The 17,539-nt window shown below is 45.4% G+C and overlaps 1 protein-coding gene across 1 annotated transcript in view; it reads left to right on the forward strand.

Annotated features, from left to right (window-relative positions):
* Positions 1 to 5,949: 5,949 nt before the first annotated feature.
* The window catches only part of KATNAL1 (katanin catalytic subunit A1 like 1), a 111,185-nt gene continuing 99,595 nt past the window's right edge, over positions 5,950 to 17,539 (forward strand). Inside the window, exons 1-3 of the mRNA XM_027116576.1 lie at positions 5,950 to 6,508; positions 10,294 to 10,768; positions 13,739 to 13,818. The gene's annotated coding sequence lies outside the window, so the exon portion shown is untranslated. The remainder of the gene's footprint in view (positions 6,509 to 10,293; positions 10,769 to 13,738; positions 13,819 to 17,539) is intronic.

Raw genomic sequence — 17,539 nt, forward strand, 5'->3', positions numbered from 1 at the left:
CTTCCAAAATAACTGTATTTAACAACTGGTTCAAAAAATTCCTAAAAATTTAACAATCAGTTCTCACAAGTCAGTATCAGCTGGCCCCGGCATACCACTGGGTTAGTGCCTTCTTAACAGTTTAACTGTCGTTTCAGTACATTATGGAAAAACTGTTTTTCAAATGAAAACACTAATTCAAAAAGCTACATGCACCCCAGTGTTCATAGCAGCACTATTTACAATAGCCAAGACATGGAAGCAACCAAAGTCCCATCAACAGATGATTGGATTAAGAAGATGTGGTACGTATACAGAATGGAATATTACTCAACCACAAAAAAGAATGAAATAATGCCAATTGCAGCAACATGGATGGACCTAGAGAATATTATGCTTAGTGAAATAAGTCAGACAGAGAGAGACAAATACTGTATGATATCACTTATATGTGGAATCTAAAAAATAATACAAATGAGTGTATATGCAAAACAGAAACAGACTCACAGATACAGAGAACAAACTAGTGGTTACCAAAGGGGAGAGAGAAGGGAGGATGGTCAAATTAGGGGAATGGGATTAACAAACTACTATATATAAACTACGTAACCAACATGGATATACTGTATAGCACAGGGAGTTACACCTATTATCTTGTAATAACCTGTAATGGAATATAATCTGCAAAAATACTGAATCACTGTGCTGTACACCTGAAACTAATGCAATATTGTAAATCAACTATACTTTAATTAAATAAACTGTTTTTCAATTTGCTGCTCTGTAGCATACAATTACCTTTCCTCCTATATTGGGGTTTCCCCCCAGTTTTATGGAGATATAATTGACATATAATTCATATGATGTTAACACAATGGTAATTCATCCAAAATTCACATTATGTAACTATAAATCTCCAACTGTGGTGAGGGAAGGATGATGCCTCAGTGGAATGGATGATGCTTGACTTGAGAGGAGTTACAATGAGGAGAGGGTACGTAATCAGTACAGGTGGTACTCAGGGGAAAAGGCTGTCAACGAGATCGGGCAGGAGGTCCTACTAGGACAAGGCAGTAACTGGGCCAAACTTTCTGTTTTGATTTAACCTCCGTTTTTAAAAAGACCGTTTAGTGTATCTGTGGTTCTTAGCAGATCTCTGAAGTAGTGCCAACCAACTTCTCACTCCAGACACACAGGACTGTGTAATAGCATTGAGTGACTGCACGGAGGGTTTCATTAGCTAAGCTCAAAGCATTTTACCCAAAGTGCCTCATTAAGTCTCACCACATCCCAATGTGGGAGTTGAAGGGGAATATCATTATCCCCATTTTACAGAAGGAAGAAACAGAGGCCTCAAAGCAAATCAACAATAGCTGAGACTGGCTCGTCAGCCTGCAAATCCAGTATGCTATCATTTCATAACAGGATCTTAGGCACTAATTTATGTTTTCTGCCTCTATAAGTAAGGGTGCAAGTTTTGTTCTCTGAAATATCAAAAAGTTCTTTTAAGTCTAAATTGTATGATTCTGGTTTTGACCTTTGTTGACCCTCTCACACCTTCCTACATGCATGATTTTATAGTATTTTATGTATATTATTCAACATAACTCCGGTCTGGCTGTAGGAATAGGGGCAGGTTGGCAAGAGCAGAAGGCAGTGCCATTTGGGTAGCAAGTAGAAGAGCAGATACTGTGGTTTGGTCTCCACACTGCGCAGATCACAGAGCACTAACAACCGCCAGAAGAGACAATAGACTGTTGGAGCGTTTACTGTGTGCCACATGTGGAACTGAGCACTTTACATGTGCTATCTCATTTAAATCAATTTAATCTTCACAATAACAATTTGTGGTTGGTGTTAATATTATCCCTACTTTACACACGAGGAAAGTGAAGCTTACAGGGTTTAAGGAAACACAGCCAGCTTCTTGGCTACAGTAATGGGTGTAGAGCTGGACCTGTCACCCAACAGAGTCCCAACTCAGGGTATACTGAACTGGACCCAGAAGAAGAACCCTTCCTTCTCTGGTCAAAGGGTCATTTGACTGGGAACCCAGTGAGGTGGGCTCCCATATCCACTGCTGTGTGAAGAAAGGTCTCTGTAGGAGGAGAGAATGAAATCCACACACAAAAAAGCAGAGACAAAACGGGGAGAAAGAATTACTATGGAATTAAAATCCTTGCCTCTGAGTCCCTGCCTCCCTTATCTAAGCTAGTGTAAGTTCAGTTTGTCACTTGGCCCCTGCGAGAGCCTGACCAACACAAGTGTTTAAGCCCCTGCTATCCCCTTGCTAGACATTACCATATTTACCCCTTTGGATTTACCCCAGTCTCTGTCAAACCTGCAAGCAGGTAAACTTTCCTCACAGTACCACCCTCCTTCTACTTCTAGACACATTCTGTGTCTCATCCATAAGATTCTTCTCTGTCTCTTGTTACTTGGCTGGAGACTCCTAATGCAAATACGCTATATTGTGATAACGTGCTCAGCTTAAGAGTCCATATGCATGACTTTGTCTTCTGACCTCAAGAGGCAAGAGAAAAGCCATGGTACTAACAATACAAAGATACGATGGCCCATTGGCCAGAATTTCACAGGCCGGCCTCTTTTTTGATAGGGTGAGGTTTGGGGGAACATAATAGAGTAGTCAACTTTTCATTCGGCCAGATAAATGTAGAAGGCTGAAATTTTTCCTTCTCCAACTCTTCATTCATGCATACATTTATTAACAAGTCTAGTAAATACTCTGCTGTAAGCCCTAAGGGTAATAAGCAACCTTACAGTCAAGTCACTAGACGACTATAAAGGTCACACATTCTTCTTCCTAAAATTCCATTCTTCCCTTCACTTGATACCTCTGGTTACCTTCCAAAATTCAGGGCAGAGTATAAGCAGATTGTCAGTCATTCTTGTTGGCAATAATTTAAAAAACGGGTTGGAAGCCAGGAAGGGAAAAGGAGGTGAAGAGGAAGCCCTGGCAGTAGAGACTGATGCAGCGCCGCCTTGGGCCAGGTGTGGGGAGCAGTGCAGACAAAGGGCACAGCCTGCCCTACAGGGGTGCCAGCCCAGGAGCGAAGGGAGGTGAGAGGCCTCTGTGCTCTGGCTTTGGCATGAAGTAGGTAAGGGTGACGTTGAGGCTTTATAACCCTGATGTTAAGCCTTGAGGGAAGGTAATCATTCTCACCTTCATGTAACTGAGTAGTAAACTACATTTGGCCAAAGTTGTGCCTTTAGGACTATAGCCAAAGCAAGACTCAGAGCAAATCAATGAGAGAGGCACTCACATTGCACCAAGGACCAGACACAGAAAAAGCCTTCTTGGTGTACATAGTGTCTGCATCAACGAAGCAATATAAATTTGTAAGAATCTCCTTCAAATTGCTGGCAAGGGAATTTGCAAAAGACTCTAGTAAGCAAAGCATAGTGAAATGGAAATTAATTGTACAGTACCCATTACATTTAATATGCCCTTGATAAGCTCTTTGTATACTATATTGTCTAGTGTTTTATTCAATGAAAGTGAAAATTACCTATTAGAATTTTGTAGGTTTTAATTTAATTTTATCTTATCTCATCTTGTTTTATTTTATTTTATTTTATTTTTTGGCCATGCCACGCAGCTTGTGGGATCTTAGCTCCCCAGCCAGGGATCGAACCCGGGACCACTGCTTTGAAAGTGCCGAGTCTTAACCACTGGACCACTAGGGAATTCCCTGTAGATTCATTTTTAACCATGGTCCCCCAACTTTACTCCTTCTAGGTGGCTTTTCGTTTCTGAGCCCCCAGTTCTCTGGCTGAGGGGGTTTCAGTGATGTAGCACTTGGGTTGGGGAGTGTGGTAGGCAGCCTCCAAGAAGACCCTTCCTGTTGTTCACACTCCTGCCGGGTCCCTCCCGCACTATATCAGAGTTGGTCTGTGTGACCAATAGGATACAGAAGTGACTGGAGTTTATTTCCAGGATTAGGTTTTAAAACACACTGCAGCTTCCATATCAAGTGCTTTCTCTCTCACTCTCTCTTGAATCCCTCGTTCAGGAAGCCGGCTGTCATGTCACGAGGACACACCGTGTACGGAGAGGTGCATGAGGCAGGGAAACGAGGCTTGTAGCTGAGAGCCAGTGAGGAACTGAGGTCCCCAGCTGTTACTGACCAGGGTTCTTGGCCTCCTTCATCAATGGAAATTGATCAGAGGCCAGACAAGAAATTCAGGCAGGGCTTTATCGGGGCCCCTGCTGCAACCGGGGGGAGCGAGAACAAACCACAGGTTTCCTTGCTTGCCTGCTCCCCAAGGGGACGGCATGGGGGGAGGGGAGAGGCGGGTGCAGGGCTCCGGCCGGAGGGCTGGCTTAGGGGGCCTGCCCACCCTTTCGGTGGCGGTGTGTGCAGGGGGCATGCGCAGTCCCCTGCTTTTGCTCCTGGCTCCTCAGAAGTGGCAGTTGGAGTTTTGGTCTCTTTGTATCTTGTTGTCCGTAACTTGCTCTAACCGCCTTGCACGCAGTTAGTTTTAGTCTCTTATAGTTTCTTTGTATTTTGTTGCTCAAGGAGACCTTTGTCCAGGTGCAAGTATTGCAGCACTGCCGCAAAGGGCCCCAGGTCCCAGGTCCCAGCCTGTCTCATAACAACTGTGTGGTGCCCTGCAGCATGGCAACTCCAGCCCCAGTCGAGCCTCACGATGACCGCAGTCCTGGCTTGACTACAGTCTCGGGAGGGGCCTGAGTCAGAGCCACTCTGTGAGCTCACTCCCAGATTCCTGACTCTCAGAAACTGTGAGAGATCATACAGGTCTGTTGTTTTAAGTTCCTGAGTCTGGGGGTGATTCACTGTGCAACAATAGATAATTAATACAGCGAGGGGAGACAGTATTTATTCCTGCTACCCTTATTTTCTCAAGGAGTCCCTCCTTCCTTCTGCGGGGAGAGATGTCCAGGTCCCCAATTATAGGGGTCGAGGCATCCTCATTTCCTTTGCTGTCATTGTTACACCTTTGTTATCCCCTGGATGTTTGGACATGTGGATGAGGAAGTACACACAGAATCTACAGGACGACACAGACAGTTCTTCTTGTCCCTGTCCCAACTGGGAGGAGTATGAAAAGAATTTTTGTGCACATGTAGGCTTTAGAAATGGGTATAAATAAGAAAAAATAAACTTTATTTCTTATTACAAAAGCAATAATATATGTGGTATAAAAATTTTTTAAAAGCAAGACCATTAAGCACCCATAATTCCAATATGCAGGTATATCCAATAAATGCTGTTAATAATTGAAGCATTTCTATCTCTATACATTTTACACAAATAGCGAATATAATAAGTGCTAGTTTGTGACTCGTTTTTTCATTAAATATATTGTGAACCTGTGTTTATGTCATTAACCTATTAGGTCATCTACAATTATACAGTTTTTTTAAAGAAAGAGAATTTATTTATTTTCACTTATTTATTTATTTATTTATTTTTTTCACTTATTTATTTTTATGGCTGCATCAGGTCTTAGTTGCAGCAGGTGGGATCTTCATTGAGGTGTGGAGGATCTTTTGTTGTGGCGTGCGGGCTTCTCTCTAGTTGTGGTGCATGGGTTTTTCTCTCTCTAGTTGTGGTACATGAGCTCCAGACCACGTGTGCTCTGTAGTTTGTGGCATGTGGGCTCTCTAGTTGAGGCACCCGGGCTCAGTAGTTGTGGCTTGCGGGCTCAGTTGCCCCATGGCGTGTGGGATCTTAGTTTCCTGACCATGGATGGAAGCTGTGTCCCCTGCATTGGAAGGTGGATTCTTTACCACTGGACCGCCAGGGAAGTCCCTACAATTATAATCTAAAATGACTGCATAGCACTCCATTATACAGATACCATAATTTTTTAAGCCAGTTCTTTTTTTTTGCGGTACGCGGGCCTCTCACCGTTGTGGCCTCTCCCGCTGCAGAGCAGAGGTTCCGGACGCGCAGGCTCAGCAGCCACAGCTCACGGGCCCAGCCGCTCTGCGGCATGTGGGATCCTCCCGGACCGGGGCACGAACCCGTGTCCCCTGCATCGGCAGGCGGACTCTCAACCACTGCGCCACCAGGAAAGCCCCTAGCCAGTTCTTTTTGTTGGACATAAATGTATTTCTAGTTTTGCTCTTATACGAAATGCTATAAGGAATATGTTTGTAGCTAAATATTTGTACCTCTCCTTGACTTTTCCCCTGTGGGATTAAATTATTAGAGTAGAATGGCTGGCTTGAACACTTATACATTTTTAGAGCTTTTCCTACATATCGCCAAATTTGCCTTCCAGAGAGGTCTACCACTTTATAACTTATTCATGTGTCTAATTCTTCATTCCCTTGCCAGCACTGAGCAACTGTTTTTATCTTTCTGGCCTGGTATCTGAATGGGTAACACAAGGATTTCAGGAGAAGTCTAACTCACTTACATCCCGAAATTGTCCGCATCCACGAGTGTGAGCAGGCCCCGCCCCAGCCCGATGCCTTGTCAGGGGCGAGGGGAGTGAAGCGATGTGCTGAATGTCTGTCCCCAGCTACGCTTAGAAGGTGAGGAGGGCAATGCTGGGACTCATACGTGTGCGTTCGGGACGTACGGAGGACAGCCAAACATGAAATATTCAAACCCTTTGGTCCGGTAATTGTGCTTTTGGGAATTTAGCCTAAAGAAGAATCTCACTGAAAGGAAAAAGGTTATATACTTGAAAACCGTTTATTGTAACATTACTTATAGTAGGGAAACATTATAAACAACTCAACAGAAGAGAAATGGTTTGAGAAATGGCTTAAGAAATTGGGGTCTATCAACTTGATGGAATATTATGCAGTTGTTAAATTAGCAATTATAACAACTGTGTAGAAACATGGGAATGTATTCATGATATAATATTAGATGCAAAAGAAGGTTATACAGTTTTCGTATTTAAAACGATATACTCGTTAAGTCCACGTAGGCAAAGACTGGAAAAAAGCATAGAAACTGAAAATAGTTGTGAGAGAGAGTGGTACCCCACGTTTGGAATTTTTCTTTAAAGTCATCGTTGTGCGATTACAAGGAAAAGTAACAGTTTTGAAAGAGGTGGGAAGAGGTTCATGGAAAGAGGTAAGTGAATGTGCTAGAGGGACCGTCATGGAAAGTGCTGAGTCAAATATGAGGTGTGGAAAGTAACAAATATGTTACTTAGGGAGGCTTTGCTGAATATTGGAAAGAGCGAGGCGCTGCCGGCCAACAGAGCTCGGCTGGAAGCCAGGCTCCACTTCATACCAGAAACATGAGCCCAGACAAGTTAACTTCCTGCAGGTTGGTTTACGTAGCTGTAAAAATGGATGAATAGTGCCCACTTGTGCAGATGTTGGGGGGGAGGGGAGGCTGTATTCTGCAGGAAGGTCCGCGGTAGGCGCTTGATGAGGGGCGATGATTATCAAAAGCGATGCTGCTCTTCTGTATTCATCTTTTCATAATTATTGATACTACAATAGAGAGAAGGAAGTCCAGCCAAGAGGAAATACTTGCACATCTATTTCTGGCAAATGTAAACCACACGATTCTGTCCAGGACAGAAGGGAGTGAGTGAGTGCAGACTCTTATCTCAGCTGCATGGTTATGGAGCTAACTCAGCAGTGTCTCTACAGCCTCCCCGTTAAGTGATTTATGTGGACACTTTGACTGATGATGACATAGTATAAAAAATACCGCAAAACTGCCAACCTTCTGCTGTGTACCGCGGCAGCAAAACTGATCGTGAAAAGGTGACGGACAGAAAGAAATTTCGGAAAACCTTACATCGTATCTATCCCTGCGTTATTTTTAAAAAATGGATTATACAGTCTAATTTGGGGTGTGGGGGGTACTCAGTGCCGGCTCTTGTTAACGCAGTGGTTTGAAATCAGCCCCAGAAGAGCAAGCAGCACTGCAGTTTGCTCTCTGTGATGTCAAGACCGTTTGCCAATCACATCTGGATTTGCAGCATCTCTAGCACCAGGGAAAGCTCAGAAGGTGGAAGAGAGAATGGCCTGACTTACAGACGCTCAGCAGAGAGACTCAGTGGCCACCTGATGCAGAGAAATCCGTGACCTGAAAAGGTCCATCTGTCTCTCTTCGGGGACGGGGACAATTTCTCAACTGTACCCACCCCTTTTGTAGGGAAAAAAATCAGCACCTTGTTTGTACCGAGTCCTTTCCGACAAATTCCTTGTCATCTTGAGAACCCTTTTCCTTCTTCCTCTTCAAAAATCTTTCAGCAGTAACAGCAGCTCAAATAACTGGAGTTATTTCGGCATTAAAATACAGGCTTTGTGGACCTCTGACGCAGACAGATGCAATTTCAAAGGAAATTTCTTCTGCTGGGTATTCAGTGTTACACAGGGATTTGGGGAGTTAATCTTCACTGTTTCTGTTGTCGGAGAAAAGGAAAGAAGAGCTACTCTTTCTAACCACTCTTCCCTGTGGGCCTCTGGCTCCTTTTGTACCCTGGAATTATGGAGATGGAGGAAACCCGGAGCGGTTATCCCCCCCAGCCCCTTAAGGCGGGCTGGGCTCTCCTTAAACCTCCAAAACAGATGGTTGTTGATCAGAGTTTTAAAGATCCCGGGGTAGACATTCTGCAGCCTCCCTTGTTAACTGGTATCAGTGCTCAACCTGTTTTCATGTGAATAACTTCTTTTTTTTTTGTTACACCAACAATAGTGGAAAATTTTAAATTGCAAAACTCTGTGCAGAAGCTCCCATAAATCACCTGCAGCCATGTTGCTACAGTTTACATTTACTGCAGAGACAGCTGGAGTTTAAGAGCCGGGGGTTTTTCTTTGAGAGAGGGTTACAAGTACAAATCAGTCCTATTCCTCCTGGGGCCAGGGCAGCTTCCCCAAGGGTCCTGCCGTCAGAGCCGCAGTGAGGAAGCAGGCCCTTGCCTTATGCCACGTGTGTCCTCAGCCTCCGGAGGACAAACTCCCCGCTGTGCTCTGCTCCTCTGTGGGTTGGGCGGGAAGCCCTGTGGCTCATCAGGTGTCTACTGGGGACCAGGCACACCAGGGTCTGCAAGACTCTCTTGGATTAAGGGTCGGCAAACTACAGACCAGGGCCCACAACTGGCCCGCTGCCTGTTTTCACAGAGCCTGTGTGATAAGTTTTTTTTTCTGTTTGTTTGTTTTAAACTTTGAAGTGGTTGGGAAAAAATCAGAAGAAGAATACTATTTTGTGATGTGTGAAAATCATAGGAAATGGAAGTTTGTGTCCATAACTAGCTGTATTAGAGCACAGCCTTGCTCCTTCGCATGTGTCTCCTTCATTACGCCTGTGGCTGCTTTCACTGAAATGGCCGTGTTGAGCAGCTGGGACGGACACCACTCTGTATGCCCAGCAAATCCTACAGTATTACATCTGGCCCTTCACAGAGAAAGTCCACTGACATCTGTCTCAGAGCCTCCCATATCACCTGCGGATCCGTCTCCTTGCTTCCCCCATGGTAACCTGTCCTCATCGACACTGCAGCTGCCGCTCCAGAGACAGCACACCCCGGACGCCGTGGCTCCTTCCCTAGGCTGCCAGGTTGACCTCGGGGCTGGGGGGGAGCACAGAGCAGGAAGTGGGGAGGTGTCTGCCCAGCTGTTTGCCATCATCTTTAGACTGAGATTATCAAGACTTGCTGCTTTTCAGCTGTAGGGTCTAATCCTCATTCTGAAGAATTAAAACCGACAGGACATGGGATGCAGGAGTCAAGGACAGCTCCTCTGTTTCGGCCATCTGCTACCGTGTGTGGAGTAGGGGAAGGGTGGGGAAGGAGAGGTTTGGGCAGGGACAAGGAACCCTCGAGACTCCGCTTCCCATGGACCAAGTTTGTGATCCGTCGAGAGGACAGTTAGACTACTGGTCACCTGCGTCTGGGATGGAGGTCTGGATTTGAGAGTCATCAGCAGGCGGATGGTGCGGAAAGCCTGGGTAGAGGACGACATTGCCAAGGGGGTGAGTGCGGAGAGAAAGAAGAGGTGTCAGGACTCATCACAGGCCCATCAACGTTTAGAAGTCAGGTGCCCAGCAGCGGATGCAGGGCCTGCACACGCCACGTGCTCCACAAATTACGTATTCACTCTGTAAGCGAATTAGAATTCCAGTCGACTAGAATCATCCACTCCCTGTCTCTTTCTCATCCTGCCTCGCCTTCCCTTTCCTTCTGTCTTCTCCTTTCTTCTCTGTTATGTGTTAAACGCATCGGGGAGCACCTAGGCACCCTGGCCACCCTTGGGCACCCTTGCTTCCCTTGCTACAGCTCCGGGTGAAACAAGTGATGATCCGGTGAATTAGTCGATAGAGAATCTCCTCCTTTTTGTCTCCATAGGCTGTTTAAAAGAAACGTCACACGTGTTCGTGTCGAGCCCCACTCACCCTCTTTATGAACTCTGTGCTTGGTTAATGCTATTTTGACTTCTGTTCCTTCCTCTTTACTAATGCCTCACAACTTGGTGTCATCTGTGATCTTAATTCGGAAGTTCTCAGTTACATCACTGGGGTAAAGATAGAGATGCTCAGCGTGAGCTCCAGCTCTGACATGTGTGAGATCACGCAGGATGCTTCCAGGTTGAGGCTGAGTCATCGATAAGCCACTTCTTGGGTGATATTATTCAGCTCTTAAGAAAGAAAAGAGTCTTCTTTCTTTCTACCTCATTGATGAAAAGTCATTGGCAATGGAATCTAAGGTCATACTTCAGCACAGAGCGATTACATCTCCTGCTCATTCCTTATCTATATGGCCTACCTATCATGGAAGAAAATTAAATTGGCCTGCCGAGCTTTGATCTTCACATACCATCGAGGTGAGTGCAAATGGATTGTTTGTTGTTGCTGAACTGGCTCTTGACACTGAAGAGAAGTGGACTTGTATCGTGACCTGCGTGGGCGTTGCATGGGGTGGGACCAGGGGAATCAGAGAGACCTAGCAAGGCTCAAGGTCATACTCTGCACCAGGCATTATGCCAAGTGCTTTACAAAGATTTCCTTATTTAATATTTGCAACAGCCCAGAGAGGTTGATATGGTTGTTCCTGTTTTCCAGTTAAGGAAACTGAGGCTCGGAAGGTAGAGGATCTGGTGCAAGGCCACAGAGCTGGTTGGCAGCATTGAACTTGAACTTGAACTTCAAGTCTTTCACACTGACTCCCAGCAGTTATGGACTTGTGCTCACCTGAACAGGATCACATTGTGGGAAAGACTATCTTTAAACTCCTAAGGCTTCAAACATTGCCCGGGCACAAATGACTTCAAAGTTTATAATCTGCCCTCTGCGCCCTAGCCCCCATCTCCAACTGCCTCCTGGACATCTCCACTTGGATCTCATTCTAAAAACTACAGCTCCACGTGTAAACTCAAGCAATGATCTTCTCTCCAAAACCCAGGACCTCCCCACCCCTCCCATCACTGTCCTGTGCGTTTCAGTGGTGCAATATTCTTTCAGTCTTCTCAGAATCAGAGTTATTTTTAAGCCCCTCCCTGCAGATTCTTCCTCTGAAATATTTCTTGCCTCCATCTCCCGTTTCTATTTCCACCATCCTTTTTGCCGTGATCGCCGAGGGCTTAGATTACTGCAACAGCTAAATACATCTTTCACCAGCTGTTATACTTAAACTCTGTTTAATCAAGTCAGTTCCTTCCGTGAAAGGATGGCCCTCGACTGTGTTTGCATACTGGAATTACCTGGGGAATTTAAAAAGTACTCCGAATTATATATGTTTGGGGTCTTCAGCATTACAGCGCTGAGATATCAGCATTGCAGGAGCCACGTCAGGGTTCTATGTACCTCGGAGACCAAGGATGTTGTCCTGAGGTTCTGGGGATCAGACACAGTCCCCAGGCATTAAGGAGTTGTGACTCGAATCACACTCTTGTCTCTTTGGACTGGATGAGGGCAAGCAGGCTTGACTGCCAATAAAAAGAGTCACGTAGGTAAAGCTTAGCATTACTGCAGCCCCTACTTTCCAATAGTCCCTCCAAAAGGTATCTGCTGTTTTCCAGTGACTGACTCAGGTGAATGGTGCCTCTGTGAGGTCTTGGACACTCTCATTAAAGGGCCATGCTTCAGACTTGACAGTTTCACAGTTTACATATTACATATTTTCTGACCAACTTTCACAGAATTCTCTGATGGAGGAGACTTGGTTAGCAAATCTGATCAATTAATCCAGAATATAATGGCTTAATGCAGTGTTTTAAAAGTTGTGTTCCATATAACACTAGCACTATAGGGTGCTCAAAAAAAAAAAGAGAGAATTTCATGCCCACATAATCTTAGCAAATCTCTTGAGATGCACTTTAGCATATTAAAGGCTCTGAGAAGGTCTGCATTCAAAACTTTAGTTTGAATTAGTTTATTCATTACTAATAAGTTCCCCAAACTTATTTGACCATGGAACCTTTTTATTTTCAAGTACCATATTCCAAAATTAAGACACCAGTGCCTATAAGATGCATTATGATCTCAGAGATATTGAAGAGAAAAATGGTCAATGATGATTATATGGTACATCGATTATAACAAACATCCTGATTTCAGAGATGTTAAAATGTGAAAGATTGTACATCTTAGTCTTAAGTAAATCCAGTAATACGTAGTAACTTCGCTTGAGACTAGGGTTTTGTGGAATGCCTCGTGGGGAATTACTGGGCAAGAGAGCTCTATTTTCCCAGGGGTGTTCTGATTATGCTCCAGTGGTAGAACGTGGGCAGTGTGGTGAAGTCCAGTAGAGGAGGCATTTGAGGGGAGAAGGGATTTCCAGAAGCTGCCATTGGTCTATTTTCAGGAAGACCGGCCTGGAAAGAAAGGGACAGGGTCCTCATTGCCAGAAACCTAGGGTCTGACTGACTGGCAGAAGAACACGATGGTCCAGTGCTGAATAGAAGAATGGCAGAGACTCCAGGGGAAGGGAAAATGCCTTTACCACCTGGCTTTCAAACACTGAGAGAGCCTCTGGCTTGCCCAGTGTATCATGGAATTGCAAAATGTTCATTCATTGATAATCAGGTGGCAGGGGACGGGAGTAAGTGCTGGATACCAGCTATGCCTTATTCTGGCTGTGCGAATTGGCTGAGTTTCTTTACCTATCTGAACGTTAGTATCTTAATACGTAAGTCAAATTATCATAATAATAACCACCGTCAGATAGATTACATTCGGGCTGTTTGCAACAGAAGGTTGACTATGGGGGTTTAACCAAGTAAGGCTTTCTTTTCTTTCACACTTCTCAGGAATTCCAGAGGCAGGCATTGGCGGGAGGGTTGGTGACACCAGGAAGGTCGCTTTTTTCTTCCTGCTGCGCAATCCTGAGTGTGAGGCTTTCGTCCTCACGTTCGTGTCCTCTCACAGCTACGAGGTAGCTGCTCTACCTCCCACTAAACTCTACATCCCAGGCAGGAAGGTGAAGGAGGGAAAGGAAGAAAGGGCAGCCCCCCCAAACTGTCTCAGAGATCCCTAGCTGACTTCCAGCTAGAACCCAGTGGTCAGCATCCAGCCACACGGTCACTCCCAGCTACGAGGGCATCTTAGTGAGCGAGTGGTAGCGGGCACTTCGTGAATAAAACTGGGATTCTGTTAGAAAGAAAGAAGACGAATGCAGATCCTGGGTACGTAGCTAATAGCATTTGCCACAGATGCTGACCTCTCAGGTGTGCGTTAGATACTCATAGCAGAGAAAACACCCCGTGCCCGCCCGGGAGTAGACGTGCAATGGATATTCTTCTTCCTACATTCCCCGCAGCAGATGATGGTTGATCTCTTCTCCCCTTTCTTCACAGTTGGAAAATATGTTGTAACGGGTTGTCGTACCACAAGGCAGCATGTGACCTGCAACGAAGAGGGAGTCAGAAACCTGTCCGTGAGTCCTTTGGCCCCTAAAACAGTGGAGAAGGATGGACAGGACGGTTTGCAAAGGAAGCCCGGGGAGGAGGGGATGCCGACTTGTATCTGGGACTACAGAGCTGTCATCAGTACAATGTTCTGTTTCGGTTAGAGAAGCCAGTGTCTGGGTCACAGTCCTTACCTGGAGCGTGACTCCTCTGTGCCCCCCAGCGGGGGCGCTGCAGGAGCTATCTGTACCACTTTATGACGCTTCCCTTATTGTCACTTTCCTGTGCTCCTGACAACCACACTATAAACTCCTTTAGTACAAGGCCTGCCCCTTTGTTTACCTTTGTCTGCTGCAGTCGCCACCCTAATCCTCCCGAAAGCTCAGGGCCTTTGAGAGCCAAGCCAGGTGAACTGTGGAGTGTGAAGCGGGCCTGGGGTAAAAAGGAAGGGCACCCCGGCTGGTACCCACCACCTGCCCAAAGGGGCTCATGTTTAAATACAAACCAAACATTAGATCAAGCAGTGGCTACTAACCTGACTAAAAGAAACACAATTTATCTGGTGCCTGCCTATAGAAGCACTCACCTAAGAAGAATTCTTGTCAGAAAGTCAAACCCGAATCTGATCAAGCTTCTAGATATAACTACCAATTTACAGGAAAGAAAGGAAATAGGGGAACACGTGAAATGATACCACAGGAATGCAGTTAGCAAGATGCAGACTGTGGGAAGCCCTACAGGACAAAATGACTCAGTTGCTACAAAAGAAATTGCAAGCAAAGTTAAACACTGGGAGGGCAAACCTATAGACTAAGAGAGACTTAATCAACCAGTTGCAATACACTTTATATGCTTCCTGATTCAAACACACTGTAAAAAGATATTTGAGACAATTAGAGAAATTTGAACACTGAATTGCGTAGGGAATTATTATTTTCCAGGTAATGATATTGTGGTTATGTTTCTGAAAGAGCCCTTATCTTTTAGAGATGCATACTGAAATGTTTTAGGGATAAAATGATGCTAGAGATTTGCTTCAGGATAACACAGTGCGTGTGGAGGCGGGTGGATGGGACTGTGGATGAACTGATGCTCGCCAAGGAGACTGATCGTTGTAGAAGCAGGATGGTAGGTGCATAAAGATCATTGTCTGCATTGCTCTAATTTTTGCTTCATTTGAAGTGTTCATAATAAAAACAGGGGGAAAAAAAGGCTAAAAGAGGAAAAATCACTGGGCCAGCCAGCACAAACACATGGCAGCCAGAGGTAGATTTACCATGAAGCTGGTGAAAGCCCGTTTTCAGACCTCTCACCACACAGGCCCTTCCAAGAGAATTTTGTGTTCGTGCTTTTTCTTAAAGAGGGGTCTCCAAATTGTAAGCACTTCAAGCCCCACAAAACTTGGATCTACCCCTGATAGCAGGCAACACTTAACCCCTGTTGTAGGCATTCAGTAAATATTCACTGATAAAAATTTAAAAACACTTCTTAACGAAGACTTTCAGACTTACACAAAAGTAGACATATCATATAAAGAACCTCACGTTCTGGGGCTTCCCTGGTGGCGCAGTGGTTGAGAGTCCGCCTGCCGATGCAGGGGACACGGGTTCGTGCCCCGGTCCGGGAAGATCCCACGTGCCGCGGAGCGGCTGGGCCCGTGAGCCGTGGCCGCTGAGCCTGCGCGTCCGGAGCCTGTGCTCCGCAACGGGAGAGGCCACAGCAGTGAGAGGCCCGCGTACCCAAAAAAAAAAAAAAAAAGAACCTCCTGTTCTTTTCCCCAAATTCAAGCTATCAACATTTCCCTATATTTGCTTCATATTTCACTTTTTCTTTCCTCCTCCTCCTTCCCCTCCTCTTCCTCTTCCTTCTCTTTCACCCCTAAATACTTCTCTCTGTTTCTCCATTTTCTTTCGTAGCCAGAATATCATGATCATATTGAACAAAATTAACAATAATTCTCTAATGTTTTCTAAGGCACAACCCATGTTCCAATTTCCCTAAATGTCTCAAAACGATTGGTTCTTAAGCAAAGATCTCCAATTAATGTCGGAAAGATGAAATCAGAGCCATTAATGACTTCTCTGCCTCTTTGCATTTAATGTTTTTTTTTTTTACTGCACCACTCGGCATGTGGGATCTTCGTTCCCCAACCAGGGATCGAACCCGTGCCCCCTGCGGTGGAAGTGCAGAGCCTTAACCACTGGACCGCCAGGGAAGTCCCTGCATGTAATGTTAAAGTCACATATCCCCCTTCTATCATGCGTGGGAGTGTGTGAAAATATCGACTGAGCCTGCCCTTTTTGTGAAATGTATTGTGCTTAGAAAGTTAGCAGTTGTATTTCTCAATGGCCACTAAAGGTGAGTAAGCAAGACATTCACACATCCGCTAAAAGAAGAGCTTATTTAAAATATAAACAAAATGACCCATACCTTTGCACTCTGTTCCTTGTTTCTACCAATAACAGCTAGCGTTCTGCCTTCAGTGTGACCTTTACTGTTAGCTCTGCCACTCTGTAATTATCTAATGTTTCACATATGCTTTGTATCCTATTGTTATGGACAAAACTCTGTCTCCCCCAATTTATACGTTGAAGTCCTCACTGTCATGTGACTGTATTTGGAAATGGGACTTTTCAGGAGGTAAGGTTAAAATAGGTCATAAGGGTGGGGCCCTAATTCGATAGGATAGGTGTCCTTATGAAAAGGGGAAGAGACACCAGAGGGCTCACCCTCCCTCATAGAAGAAAGGCCATGTGAGGACACAGGGAGAAGTCAGCCGTCTGCAAGCCAGGAAGAGAGGTCTCACCAGACCCCAACCCTGCTCGCACCTTGATCTTGGATTTCTAGTCTCTAGAACCGTGAGGAAATAAGTTTCTGTTGTTTAGAAAATAAGTTTCTATTGCCCCCAGTCTGTAGTATTTTGTTATGGCAGCCTGAGCAGAATGGTACACTGTGTGGACTGCAGCGTGTAGAACAGAGTGCGTATTCTACACAGAACCCTAAGCATACCACACTGGAATAGTTTGCCAGGCATAAGAAGATGAAGGACCAGTAGTAAACTGCATGTGTGTGCACGTGCACACACACACACACATCCTCAAACAAAGGGCAAGGAGGAGGAGGGAGGGGAAAAGCCCATCTGATCTGAAATGTAGGCCTTTACGGAGCTTATGAAGCACACTGCCTCTGTGGCATACAGACAGAAAATATACCTCGGAAACCATTCAGGAGTAAATAGACTTGTAAATTGATCACTTCAGGGGGTTGGATTAGAAGGGGAAGGGTCACTGTCAATTTTGGGGGACATGCACATTTTGAGGAGAATGAATAAGTGAATGGGGAACACTGAACGATAGATATCAGATCTGGAAGGAATCTCGAGAAATTATCCGGTTCAACAGTTGAAGATGAGGGTGAATGCTGATGATGAAGGGGAACACTGATTTCCAAGTGGGGGTGGGGCTTCCCCCCCAGATGGGTGACGTGCTGGTCCTGCATAGAAAGGGGTGAGGGAAGGTCACGATTTTAGAGGTGATGAAATTCACGTGAAGATGCTGGCACGTGTGGGGAACACTCATATGCCCTCAATAGCTTCCACAGGTGATTCAGTGAGGTGATGAACGTAAGAGGAGGCAACGCGTGGGCTTGGAGCTTGGACTTAAGGGGTGAAGGGGCTCCCTGGATCCTTTGACCAGGATGACCGATTTACTGTCCACGCAGGGAACATGTGTGAGCGAGTTGGATGGGTGG

This window comes from Aethalodelphis obliquidens, unplaced genomic scaffold (genome assembly GCF_003676395.1).
Source record: "Aethalodelphis obliquidens isolate GAN/ISIS:26980383/991018 unplaced genomic scaffold, ASM367639v1 scaffold16, whole genome shotgun sequence".
Taxonomy (NCBI): domain Eukaryota; kingdom Metazoa; phylum Chordata; class Mammalia; order Artiodactyla; family Delphinidae; genus Aethalodelphis; species Aethalodelphis obliquidens.